Source organism: Lepidochelys olivacea (genome assembly GCF_965140295.1).
Source record: "Lepidochelys olivacea isolate rLepOli2 genome assembly, chromosome: 1".
NCBI lineage: Eukaryota > Metazoa > Chordata > Testudines > Cheloniidae > Lepidochelys > Lepidochelys olivacea.
In genome coordinates this window covers 99868350-99882293 of record NC_140411.1, presented here as the reverse complement: position 1 = coordinate 99882293, position 13944 = coordinate 99868350, and the positions used below count along the sequence as shown (strand labels likewise).

Genomic DNA, 13944 nt, shown 5'->3' with positions numbered 1-13944 from the left:
TGAACAGCTTGTCAGATTTGGGGGGGTTCCAGTTGGATGTAGAAATTGGGGATATGTATTACTTTGATGCAGTTTTATTTCTTTTTGAAGAATGTACAAAGTCCTGTGTCTCTGAATACAGGAGGAAACAATATCAGGAAACAGATTTTTTTTCTTCACAATTAGGATGGGAATGATGAGATTTTTATAGGTAAATGTCAATACACATCAATTTCACCATACATATACAAATGCTGAAAAAAATATTTCCATAGATCATCATAGAAATTTACAGATAGCCAAAGAAAAATTCTGCTTGAGACCTTATTAGAGTTTGATTTCAGGATATTTATTTTGTATATTTTGACATGTAATGTTGATAACTCGTGTTTTAATGGTTTTAAAGCTTTAACTTTTTGAATCTCAATGCCGACTGTCATTAAATAATTATTGTCCAACTTCCCCATATCTTTGTACAACTGTGAAAATTTAAAATCAAGTAAAAAAATGCTTTAAACTAAACTGATATTATCCTTCAAAATTATTTAAAAAAAAAATTCTGCCAAGCCTACTCACAGAACCAAGAACACACTTTTCAGCCTGAAACCCAACCCTAAAATCTCTTCCCAGGTTTCTTAGGGTGTCAGCCAGAGTGCTTTCAGCTAACCCAGCTAACACAGTGCTTTCAGGTTGTCTCTCTCAGATCTGGTTGACGCAAAGCAGCTTAAGTTGACATAACCATGGAAGTGTCTACACTTAAATTTCGCTCCTGCCATTGTAACTGCCCTGCTACGCCGACTTAACTCCGCAGGGGTGAAAGTAACTTAAAGGACTTGCCAGGACTCTGGAGCCATGAGGAGGGGGCGGGGCCTCAACCAGAAGGGGCGGGGCCTTTAAATCCCCAGGCCCTTTAAATCAGGATTTAAAGGCCTGGGGCTAGAGGGGTGGTAGCAGCAGCTGGGAGCCCAAGGCCCTTTAAGTCACCCCCGAGCTCTCAGCTGCAGAGGTGGCTGGGAGCCCTGGGGCTCGGGGGTGATTTAAAGGGCCCGGGGCTCTAGCTGCCGCTACCGCAAAGGAGCCCTGGGGGTCCAGCAGCAGGGCCCAGGCTCCGGCTGCCGCTACCGTCCACAGCCCTTTAAATCGTCCCCGAAGCGGTGCTGCTGGAGCCTGGGGCTCTGGCGGCTATTTAAAGGGCCCGGAGCGGTAGAGGCAGTGGGAGCCCTGGACTCTTTAAATAGCCGCCAGAGACCTGCTGCCACTACCTCAGGACTCCGGCAGGCTCCAGGGGCTATTTAAAGGGCCCGGGGCTCCCACTGCCTCTACTGCCCCAGGCCCTTTAAATCGGCCCCGGAGCCCTGGGGTAGTGGCAGTGGGGCTACAGCAGTGATTTAAAGGGGCCGGAGCTGTAGCAGCGGCAGGAGCCTGGGCCCTTTAAGTTGCCATCTGAGCCCTGCCGCTCCTACCCCAGGGCTCCAGCAGTGGGGCTCTGGTGGCAATTTAAAGGGCCCGGGACTCCAGCTGCTGCTGGGAGCCCCAGACCCTTTAAATTACAGTCTGGAGAAGCTGGTCCGTCCCGGTACGGCACACTGGCTCTTGCCGGCAGGGGTGGCAGGTTTGTAAAAATTTGGTGGTGCCCAGAACCTGCCCCTGCTCAAACTCTGCCCCCCCCCAAACTCCACCCCCCACCTGCCCAAGGCTCTGGGAGGGAGTTTGGGTTGGGGAGGAGGTCTGGGGTACAGGCCCTGGGCTGGGGTAGGGGATTGGGATGCAAGAGGGGTGCAGGGTGCAGGCTCTGGGAGGGAGTTTGGGGATGGGAGAGGGTGCGGAAGGAGGGGGTGCAGGGGTGAGAGCTGTGGGGTAAGGCTGGAGATGAGGGGTTTGGGGTGGGAGGGGGCTCAGGGCTGAGGCAGTGGGTTATGATGTGGGGGGGATGAGGGCTCTGGCTGGGGCTGGAGATGGGGGGTTTGGGGTGTTGGAGAGGCTCAGGGCTAGGCAGGGCCAGTGTAACCACTAGGCGAACTAGGCGGCCGCCTAGGGTGCCAAGATTTGGGGTTGCCAAAAAGCGAGCCAGGCAGCAGCAGGGCTTGGCAAGGAAACGGGCGGCTGCCTTGGCTCAGCCTCCATGCTCAGCCGCAGCGGGGGACATGGAGAGCGCGTTCACTCACACCCCCCACCCACCGCCCAAGAACAAAAGACCCTCGCGCGGGGACCCGGCGGAGGAAGAGGACGCTGTTGCGTTGGCCAAGGTAAGCGCTTCCCCACAGCTCAGGCACCTGCTGGTCCACGCTCCCCTCGTGCACGGGCAGCTGGAGAGGATGGCAGCCCACAGAGCTGAGCTGCCCCAGTGCCCCTCCCTCTGCCCCAGCCTCTGTCAGCGGGGGAACAGTCGGAGCCCTGGGCTGGGGCTTTCTGCAAACCGGGACTCAGGCGGGGAGAAAGGAACAAAGCCAGAGAGACACTGTGCCCCAAAGAGAGATCATGGCTAAAGGGAAATGCAGAGCAGAACTAATGGCTTCAAATGCAAATAGTGATTGATTGGCTCCAACTATGCGGTATTGGAGAGGGCGAGGAGTGTAGGGCAAGCAGGGACCTGCAGTACTTCCTAGCTGAGTCTCTCCATCCATCCCAGGATGGTCTTGCCAAGACTGACAGTGCGAATACAGACACATTGAATTTGGTTGTTAATGATGTTGCAAAGTGTTGCTTGGAGGCAACAGCCTTCTTTGATTTAGTTCAACATGTTTACGTGTATTTCTCAGCTTCTACACGTGGCTGGGAAGTTCTAGCACACCACGTACTTAATCTCACAGTTAAACCATGGAGTGAAATAAGATGGGAAAATCAAATTGATGCCTTGAAACCTCTTTGCTATCAGCTTGGTGACATCTATGATGCTCTGACAGGGATCTATGATGACACTACTCTAACAGGATCATCTGGCAATACGTCACGAGTTGAAGCAAAGGATCTTGCAAAAGCCATTTCTAGTTTCAAGTTTCTTGTTTCTCTTGTTATGTGGTATGACATATTGTTTGAGATCAACATGATGAGCAAACAACTTCAGGAGAAAGAATTCGACATACGTGAAGCCATTAATCAACTTGGAGAAACCAAGAAGTTTCTTGTGGGCCGCAGAAGTGACGCAGACTTTGAGAAAACATTGGTAGATGCAGGTGAACTTGTGGGGGAGTTGGATGTACCGACACTTTTTGAACAAGATCCAATCCATATTAGAAAAAAGAGGAAGCAGTTCACATATGAAGCAGATGACGAACCTATTTATAATCCGAAAGAAAAATTCAAAGTGAACTTTTACTTTGCAGCCATCGACACAGCAATACATTCGTTTGAAGAAAGATTCACATTGATGCAGCAAATTACTTTAGTATTTGGCTTCCTATATGATGTTTACAGTTTGCAAAATACAACACCGAAGCAAATTATGGAACATTACTTGAATCTGGAGCAAGCTTTGCACATGGTGAATCCAAAGATATTGATTCCTTTGACTTGTGCAATGAATTGCAAGCTATTGCAAGACGAGTCCAAAAGAGTGCATCACGGCAAGATGTATTGAACTTAATACAGAAAAATAAGCTGACAGATAGTGCCCCCAACACAGTTATTGCTCTTCACAACCTCTTGACTCTTCCAGTTTCTGTGGCCAGTGGTAAGCGAAGCTTCTTGAAGCTCAAGTTGATAAAAACATACATGCGAACATCAGTGTTGCAACAAAGACTTGTTGGACTATCTCCTTTGTCAATAGAACATGACATTGCTCGCAGCATTGACTTGGAGGAACTTGTTTCTAAATTTGCTAAACTGACAGCGCGGAAAAATAAATTCTAAATTAGAACGTGTTACTCTGTGATAGTGTATTGTGCATAATGTATGTGATTTATTTTAAGATCCATGCTATGTTGTGCAAAGTGAAAACAATAGCAATGTCAACACTGTCACGTTATTCATTTATTTTCATTAAATATGTAGACTAAATGATGAAATTAATAAATTTTCAAGCCAAACGTGTATTAATTCTAATGAGCACTGCCACATTATGCAGTATTCATTTTTGAAAGTTTATAATAAGCGATGCTCCAGGGGGACGGGAGGGGGGCGCAAGGTGGAAGTTTTGCCTAGGGCGCAAAATATCCTTGCACCGGCCCTGGGGCTAGGGCAGAGGGTTGGGGTATGGGGGGATGAGGGCTCTGACGGGGGGTATGGGCTCTGGGGTGGGGCAGGGCTGGGGATGAGTTTGGGGTGCAGGCAGGCTGCCCTGGGACTGGAGCCAGAGAGGAGGACTCGCCCCAGACCTCTCCCCACCGGCAGCAGCGAGCTCTGCGGTAGGGGCCCCCCTATCCGCCCCGGCAGCACACTCACCCCCACCACTGTCAGTGCATGTGCTCCTAGGGCCCCTCTCAGGTCCAGGAATCTCCCTCACCTCCCCTGTGGTGGGTGCCATCGGGGGGAGGGGAGGTGTCTGCCATCACATATACATCTCATCCCCTGCTGCTGCCCCTCACTGTAGCCTCACTGGGGGAGGGGGATGAGGCTGCTCCTTGCCCAGAGTGGGGCAGGAGCAGTGACTGCAGGCAGTGGGGGTGGCTGTACTGGTGGAGGGTCCCGCCGGAAAATGAAAGAGTCTGAGGGGGAAGGGCAGAGTAAGGGCAGCCTGCCCTGGCAGTAGTGGATGGGGGGCACTGGGACCCTGCGGCGGCAGTTGATGCAGGGAGGCAGCATGGGGCTGTAGGGGAGACCCAGGGAGGCGTGCGGGGGCAGCAAGGGGGGGGAAGGGGCAGGGGACACTTGGTGTAGGTGTGGGGGGGCAGGAGGTGGGACCAGCGGGGAGACCCAGCCCCGAACATTGGTGGAGCTGAGCCCCCGGGCCCTCAATATTGCCGGAGCCACAAGCCCATATAACTTGCCTCTGCTGCTTGCCAGGGGCATACTGACTTACTTTCACCTCTGTAACTCCACCTTCCCCAAGGGGCATAGAGTCAAGGTCGATATAGTTATGTTGATGCAGCGTCAGTGGTGACCCTGCGTTGCTTATGTCGACTGTTACCGGCTTTCAGGAGCCGCCCCACAATGCCTCACACTGACAATACAATTGATACAAGTGCTCCTGATGAGGACACGCCCCGCTGACACAAGGAGCAAAATGTAGACACACACAAGTGATGTAATTACTGAGGCGGCTGTATGCTGATGTAAGTTAGGTTGACTTAATTTTGTAGCATAGACATGGCCTCAGTTTTTTCCTCTCTTCTGCCTTCCCTCCATACATACACACCTACCTAAAACAACAGTTAATAATTGTTAATAATAGTTAATAGGTGGGGGCTTACGCATACAGTTATGTTAACTGGGATGAGTTTACACCTATCATTCTAAATGGGGTTTTAACTCAACCCAGAACAAGATTTCACCCAGCTCATAACAGAACGATTATTACACCACATCCACCCTAACTGAATTGGCCTTGTTAGCACTGATCCCATACTCAGTAAGGCAACGCCCATCTTTTCATGTGCTGTGTATTTATACCTGCCTACTGTATTTTCCACTCCATGCATCTGATGAAGTGGGTTATAGCCCACGAAAGTTTATGCCCAAATAAAGGTGTTAGTCTCTAAGGAGCCACAAGGATTCCTCTTTGTTTTTACCTGTAGATGAGTTTTTAAACTGAGAAAAAAACAGAACTTTCCATTGCTCAGTTATAAGGTCCTTATGATTCTTCCCCAGAGACATACACGGCTGGAAAAATTCATTAAAAAAATACAGAGTTAAAGAAGGAACATTAGTGGAGTTCACCATCAAAAATCACCACAGGGAATAAATAATAGCCACAGGAATATCCTTCAGGGCCTAGATAAGCTCATTAAGATCCCCATGAAAGAACACATTTTTAGCCACTTACCTCTCTCTAAAACCCTTGATACTTGTAGAATCTTGGAAAGTCAGTATTAACACTAGACCTTTGCATGCTATTCAAGCTCTGAGACACTACTGCCTTCCTCCTACCTGGGCTAGACACTGATTCTCAGCTTACTGTGTCCCTTATTCATAGACTTTACTTCCTTCTCAGCTTCCACTCTCAAGATTCCCTTTCAAAATTTTTAAAAAGTCTCGGGTACTTTAAATAAAACAGTATTGTTCTGAACATTTCCTTACAGATTTGAAAAAACTGACCCCCTCTCCCCCCCAGAAAAAAACTTTCCTGACCGAATCTATCATAGAAATATAAATGGCTTTTGAATGAGGTGCCTCTGAAGCAGGGTCAGAGTAACATACAGCTGTGTAGGGCTTCAAATGATGGTCTTAGAAATTACACTACCTATTTTACTTTTCCCTTTCCAGATCACAAAAAGTACTGCAAAGGCCTACTTTTTAAAATGTGGTCCATGCAAATTTTGCATCCTATCACTCATGTGCATGAAGCGAATTTACACGCACAAACTTCATTTGAAATCTGAGCACAAATGTGTTCTGCAGGTATAGATTTGATCACTTACACAGGATAACGTTAGTGCACTAAAACTGCATGCATTCAAATAGAAGCCAGGTCAATGTGTCCCTTTGAAAATTCTGTCCCAAGAGTTTAAAATTCCTTATTCTTTCCAAATAAAATTTTATATAAATAGCTAATTATTACTACTACTGCTACTACAGGTATTGGAGATGTCATCAAATAATATCTGGGCACACTGTAGGTTTAAAGGAATAAATGCATGCTGTCAGCAATCCCAGCAGTACTGAACTAGTTAACTGTAAAGGATAGATGAGGACACCAGTAGGAAAATTTCAAAGAAAATTTCAGAACTGGTAGTTAGTGGAACACCTGGACAAAGAAAGGCTCTCAGAACTCCCAGACAATGCTTTTGATAACTGTCACCAGAGTGGTGTCTTCCCACACTTCACCTACTGTAGGCTGCGGTTTACCAACCACAATAGATCCCTTATTCAGCCATATCATGCCACTGGTTTTAAGCAGATTTCCACAATAAGAACAATGGGTAGTTTGCCTAAAAATCAATGGCACAAGACAGCCCAGTGTTCGTACAATGCTTTTTAAATGTAGGGTACTATGTAAGTGCTTAACCTATTTTAAAGTAATAATTCTAAGTGAAACTAGTGCAGAAATTTAAAAAATTCTATAGCTGTGTACAGTAAGATTTAAAATCCACATATTATGTGCACTCTTTTGCATTCCTGCATTACGTAAAATTTGGGAAGGCAGCAATCTTGTTTAACTATAAGTCTCCAAAGTAACAGGGAATTAACACTGCTCATCAATATATTTATGTTCCAGTAAAAGAGCTGCTACAGGGAGGGTCAAATCACTCCATGGCTGAAGGTAATGTTGAGATCACAGCTCTGATGCCAATTAAAGCAGTTTCCCTCAAATTATTGGTGGCTGGGTGATTAGCCAGTCTCTTCCTCGCCAATCACAGGATTACATGAAATATTCCAGTGCAATTCTATATGAAACAGCTTGTTATATTTAACACTCAAATGACAAATTTAGGTGAAAATAAATATTATTTCACAGGATTAAACATACAACTCCTAACCTATGAGATGTGTGTGAGATCTCTTCAGGTACATCTAGACTGCAATTAAAAACCCATGGCTGGCCCATGCCAGCTGACTCCATCTCATGGGACTCAGGCGAAGGACCTGTTTCATTATGGCCGCAGACATTCGGGCTCAGGCTGGAGCCTGGGCTCTAGGATCCTATGAGATGGGAGGGTCCCAGAGTTCAGGTTGCAGCCCAAGCCCGAACATCTATACTGCAGTTCAACAGCCCCTTAGCCTAAGCCCCACGAGCCAGAGTCACCTGGCACGGGCCAGCTGCAAGTGTCTAACTGCAATGCAGACATACCTTTAGACAGCAAGGCTGTTTAACCTAGCGGAGTTTTAGGTATTTGAGGACTTATTCAATAGCGCCATACCTCCTGTGGGGTCCAGCCACCCCCCCCCATTCAAACATGTTCACAACCAGCTACCTGCTGGAGTTAAAAACAAGTTGAGAATGCCGGGGCAGAGGCATCCATCTAGAAACAAAAAATGTTGATGGTGGTTGTGACTCCAGGCCAATCCTGGAGGGTTGACAACCCTAATCAGCTCAGATATTTTAATGGCAACGAACTTGCTGGCTGATTAGAGGCTACTTGCTTATAAATGTTGAATCCTAGATATGGCACGTTGTTAGACTCCCATTCTTCACTGGCCAGTCAGCGCGGTGGAGAAAGCATAGAGGCCTCTTTGTCAAGAACGGTGGGTGACATCACATGGCCAGGGGCCAACAGCCACAGTAGCAGGAATGATAACAGCCTTTGCAGGCAAATGAGCCAAACAGGCTAACAAGCTAGAAGTGAAGGCCCACAAGCCTTTCCTTTAGTTTTTGAAGCTGGTAGCCTGTTTCCTCCCCCTTGGCACTGAACCTCCCAGAGTTCCTAGGTAAATCAGAATGGGGCACTCGCCTTCTGGCATTACCCAGTGGGGTCCGATTAGGCAACCTTTTGTCAAATGAAGAACTTCTCCTTTCCAGTAATTCTGAGCTAGGAAAATCAATGGATCAAAATAATATCCCCAAATCAGTCAGTCAACAGGTCCGTAGGTGCTTTGTGACATCTGAGGTTTCCAGGCCAGTCCACAGGTATTACACCTCCATTATCCTAAAACGTGTCAACTCAAAAATAACTTAAGAAATGCACTGCTACCACAGTATTGACAATTTTTTCAAAAGCAACGAGATTTTGGAGGGTTCTGGAGCTCGTCTCGCAATGATGCAAGAAGCTCCATCCCCCTCCCGAAGTTCAGCCCTGCCGGAAGCTGGCAGAGTACCTTCCCTCTGCTTGCTGTTCTCACAGCAAGGGAGATAGGAGGAGGAAGCACAGGGCCCAGCAGCCCAGCGCAGCTCCACTACCTCCTCCTCCCCGTCCTCTGAGAAACAGGACAGGATGGCACATCTGCTCCGCTCCTTTCCCTCCCCACCGCAGCACTCAGCCTGGGAAAGGGTGGAGGGTGGTCAAGTGCCCCTGACGCTGCCTTCCCCCCAAGCCTGGGAAGAGAGTAAGGAGATCCTGGCTGCAGCTCTCCAGGTCTGGGAAAGGGAAGAGCCTTAGGAGGAGCAGAGGTGAGGCTGGGGACTGAACTGGGGTGGGAGGGTGGCGATAAAGTGAGGGGGGTGGAGCTAAACTGAGTGGAGAAATGGGGAACAGTATTAATTGCTGGGCAGGGGGTGGGCAGATGTGGGGATAAGACCCCCTGCAGCAGGAGCCACCATCATGTTACCCAGTTTATTTGGGAGAACAGGCAACACTAATTATCATGCTCGCACGCACGCACACGCGCACACACACAACGGGCAGCGATAGTTCAATAACCAAAAGACAGACTGAAAACACAGAATATTTAAAAAAAATCTCATGATTATTGGGACAACCTCAGCATTTTTGGTGCGGTGGGGGTCCAATTTATGATTTTTGATCCTGTGAGGCAGAAAGCTGGAACTGAAATCACAGGAAAGGACAAATCATACATTCAGCTATGGAAACAAAGGGACTGTTTCCAAGCAGAAAAATACTTATAACTTTCTCCCGTTTACATTTTGGTATTCAGCAACTGAACTTGGAACAGCATTTCTGATTAACAAAATCTGGATGAAATATTAAAGTTTAAGTTGGTCAAACTAAAAAGATCTTTCCTCCCAAAATCACAATTTGAGGGTTTAATTTTTATGTGCAGATCTGTCTGTCTCATACCCTCTAGCAAGCTCGCCTATCCCCAGCTCTCCAAGCAAAGATAGTATACAAAACCACAGCCATTCTAGCCAGATGAATAAGACCTAAATTCCCCAACCTCCTCTCACCCCTCCCAAAAAAAATTACCTTATAATTACTTCTGAATACTATTCTGGAAGTTAAGTACACGTGTAAATATTCCCGGACTTCAAGCTTCAAGGTGACTTCCAAAAGATTTTTTACAAATTTGACTTGTGCCATATTTTGCTTCTTTATGTCATAAAAAGAAGACCTGAATTTTATACACTTGTGTGTCTGGAGTATCTTTGTTTATCTTTGTGAAAATATAACTGGATTAATCTCAATAGAATTATGCCTGATTTATATTGATCTGAGAACAGAATTGGACTCAATGCCTTAAAGAAAATGAAAGAGAGACCCCAGAATTACATGAGGTTAAATTCAATTAAATAATGACCAATAAGATTATACTAAAACGACAGATGCTAATCCTTTGATTCAAAGAGTTGGATTGTCTCAGCTTGCATTCAGTTCCTGTCAGTGGATTGCCACTAGCACAAACAAAGCATAAGGAAAAAACACGTTAAACAACTAAACTATTTCAAATGTAATATACATAAATTACTATTAAAACTTGGAAAATTGGGGAAACAAATTAATTCCTTATCTACAGGACCATAACAATTCCTTCAAGTTCACCCACTAATATGAGTGTATGTGCCTTTGCTCTCACATTTTCATTGCAAGAAAACATCAAGGACATATATCCACCTTCTTTATGGTAAAAAGGAAATGAAGGTAAAATGCTCAAATTAATCTAGATTGTTTCAGTTACTAAAGAGGGAGGAAAAACCATCAGCTACTTGTCTGTTGATTTTGGATAATATGCTAAAATTACTGAAAATTGGCATAACAAAAATAGTTTAATGTATTCATAAGTCCGGGAAAGAGAGCTTTCTGTGAACACAGTGACAGACAAAACTATGAATAATGAAGAAAAATGAAAATCTCATAAAAAGGAAACTATCATGTCTAAATGTTAGAAGATATTTAACATGAAAGACCTAACAGGAGTTATTTATTGAAATAGAAAAACAAAATGTTTGACTGAAGAATACATTTGTAATACAGATAAGGAGCTTTTGTCTCTCTCAAGATGCTTTTTCAAAGAAAAATATTGGGATGCATTTCACAGTGAGTACAGAGAATGGGTTGACAATTTGCCTTAATATCAACGGAAGCATACATGATATTAAGGCTACGTCTACACTACGTACTTTTTAGCGACACGGCTGTGCTGCTACAGCCATGCCACTAAATGCCGTGCAGTGTAGCCCCTGTTTGTCGGCAGGAGAGAGCTCTCCTGCTGACAAAAAAACTTCCACTCCCAATGAGCGGCGGTAGCTTTGTTTCCTGCCGACAAAGCGCTGTTCACACTGGTGCTTTTTGTCGGCAAAACTTTTGTTGTTCAGGGGTGTGTGTTTTTTTCACATCTCTGAACGACCAAATTTTGTCGTTCAGGTTCCAGTGCAGACAAAGCCTAAGGTTGCTCTGAAGGAAAAAAACTGTAGTAAATACTTCAGATTCCAAAAAAGATGCATATGAAATTGCAAATAAATCTGATGAACAACCTTGAGATTACTTTCACAGATATAAGTGTGTATACTCGGAAGGCAAAGAAAAACTAAACAAACTAAAAACACTCAGCTTCGTATATAATCATTAAAACGGTTTAAAATGACACTGTCAGCTTCTTATATAATCATTGGTTTCAGAGTAACAGCCATGTTAGTCTGTATTCGCAAAAAGAAAAGGAGTACTTGTGGCACCTTAAAGACTAACCAATTTATTTGAGCATAAGCTTTCGTGAGCTAAAAAGTAATCCTTTTGCTTCTGGTAGCATCACCACAACTGTAAAATGAGCATCTAGTAACAGGCACATCCAGTCCATAATCTGGTTTATGGTTGGAGAGCGCATGCCAGGAAAATTCATACTAACTTTTTCACTGCACTTTATATACAGGTACTGCAAATACCGGAGAAACAGAACAACTTGCTGAGCTGAAAGGTCTTTCAGATGAGGCAAGAGAAACGTTTCACTGTATGCTGAATGGAGAATGGCATTTAACAGTGCTGCCTTTTGTGGTCCAACAGGGCATAATTCTTCAGTGTACATCACATGGGATTTGTGTGTTAACTGAACATCACAGCTGTCCTCCATCAGTTCAGAACTGAAGCCATTCTGTACAGTTTCACTTTTTTTTTCTACTTGATCATTGGGCGTAATATCGATGTAACTGATTACTGAATCTAAATTCACATTTGTTCCTTGAAGGCTGTCATCATTGATGCTCACGAAAGCTTATGCTCAAATAAATTGGTTAGTCTCTAAGATGCCACAAGTACTCCTTTTCTTTATATAATCATTGACTAATTATAGTTTGAGAACCTTAAAAATAAACATGTCTTTCCCCAATGATCTGATCTTTTTCCATTTGGTCAACATTAATTTATTCCCTTCATTTCTAATGTTTCCAGAAAATAGAATAGTTCTATTTAGTTTACTTCCTTGTTTGCTTACCAGCATCAGCAAAGCCTTGGCAGGAATTTTTACAGCTCTAGAAAAAGTGGACTAAATTTTACACTCTAAGGTACATACGGAACTTCATGGACCACAAGGGCAACCACACCGGAGCACCTCAAGTATACTAGCAGTCCAGCTTTTGTAAAACTGACAAAGTCAGTAGATGGGAGGTATGAAAAAACAAGTTACTAAAATTTTGTATTTCTACTACAATAGCATCTAGTGGCCTTAATCAGAAGCAAAGTCTCATTGTGCTAGGCACTGTACAAACATACAGAAAGACATGGTCCCTTTCCTGAAATCTAAGATGCTAAGTGACACATGAAGGCTGGCAGAATGGAGTGCTGTTTGTAAAAAAACTGGTTAGTCTCCAACTTCTTTTTTCTGTTCTCTTTTGGAGTAGATAACTTGCAGATTCATGCATACACTACAGCAAACAGGTCTAAGTATCTTTAAAGTATTTCACTAACCCTAACAGAGAGCACTACAGAAATTTACATTCAAAGCTACTCATAAGTAAATATTAACTCTTATCAAAAATATCTATTTTAAATACAGGATAGAATTGTGATCATCTCAGATAGTACTGATTGGTAACTCATGGTATATGCTAACTTTTTAGTGACAACCAATATACTCAGTCACTAAGTTTATTATAGTCTGCACTGAAATACAGTCAGACACAGTAAGAGGTACAAATTTTGGTAATGGCAGAGTTTTCTTTAACTTTTCTACTTATCTAAAAATCAATCAAAAAGAAGGGAGGCCAGTGAAGACAGCTGTAGTTCTCAACTGCAAATTGGTTGGCAAAGAAACAAAGAGAGACAACGTAACAGAAAAGAATCATTTTATAAAAATTCTGACCGGATAAATGAGGAAACAACTTGGTTGACACTCTAGCAAATGAGAATTCTCTCAAGAATGCACCAGAAACTGGAATCCATTTCACAAACAGCTATAAAACTAATTAGATGACATCAAAGGGTTAGGAGATATATTTTGGTAATGAGATGACTGACTTTGATTTGTTCAAAACAAAAAAGGAAGAAAACGCTGTAAATTTTAACATTAACAAAGTCTTATTGAAAATGTTACCCTCTTTAAGTGAACTTGAGACTACATTTAAATTGGGACCAATGTTTAATCAAAAAGAAATGCTTCCATTTAGGAAAAGCTTATGAGTATGATTTGGTAAATCTGCAAGATATCAATGGACTATGCTAGTGTATTACAGAGGATGTCAACAAACTCATGATATATCATGTGGAGGCCTATGGAACAAATATTTACAGTATCAAATTCTAAAACATGCTACATAGCAGCTATATGTATCAAAGTGCAGGGGCAATGCAGGCCAGTGGACTGAACTGGTAGTCAGGGGACCTGGGTTCTATTTCTGACTCTGCCACTATGGTTCTGTATAACCTTCGGCAAGTCACCCATCCCCTCTCTGAGCCCGTTTTCCCTCCTGTCTTTGCCAGTCTTGTCTACTTAGAGTATGTCTACACTACCTGCCAGATTGGCGGGCAGCGATCGATCCAGCGGGGGTCGATTTATCGCATCTAGTCTAGACGTGATAAATCGATCCCCGAGCCCTCTCCTGTCAAATCC

General features: G+C 44.2%; 1 protein-coding gene across 11 annotated transcripts in view; it reads right to left on the bottom strand.

Annotated features, from left to right (window-relative positions):
* MBNL2 (muscleblind like splicing regulator 2) overlaps positions 1 to 13944 on the bottom strand; it is a 363485-nt gene that overhangs the window by 51069 nt on the left and 298472 nt on the right. The gene's annotated exons all lie outside the window — the stretch shown is intronic.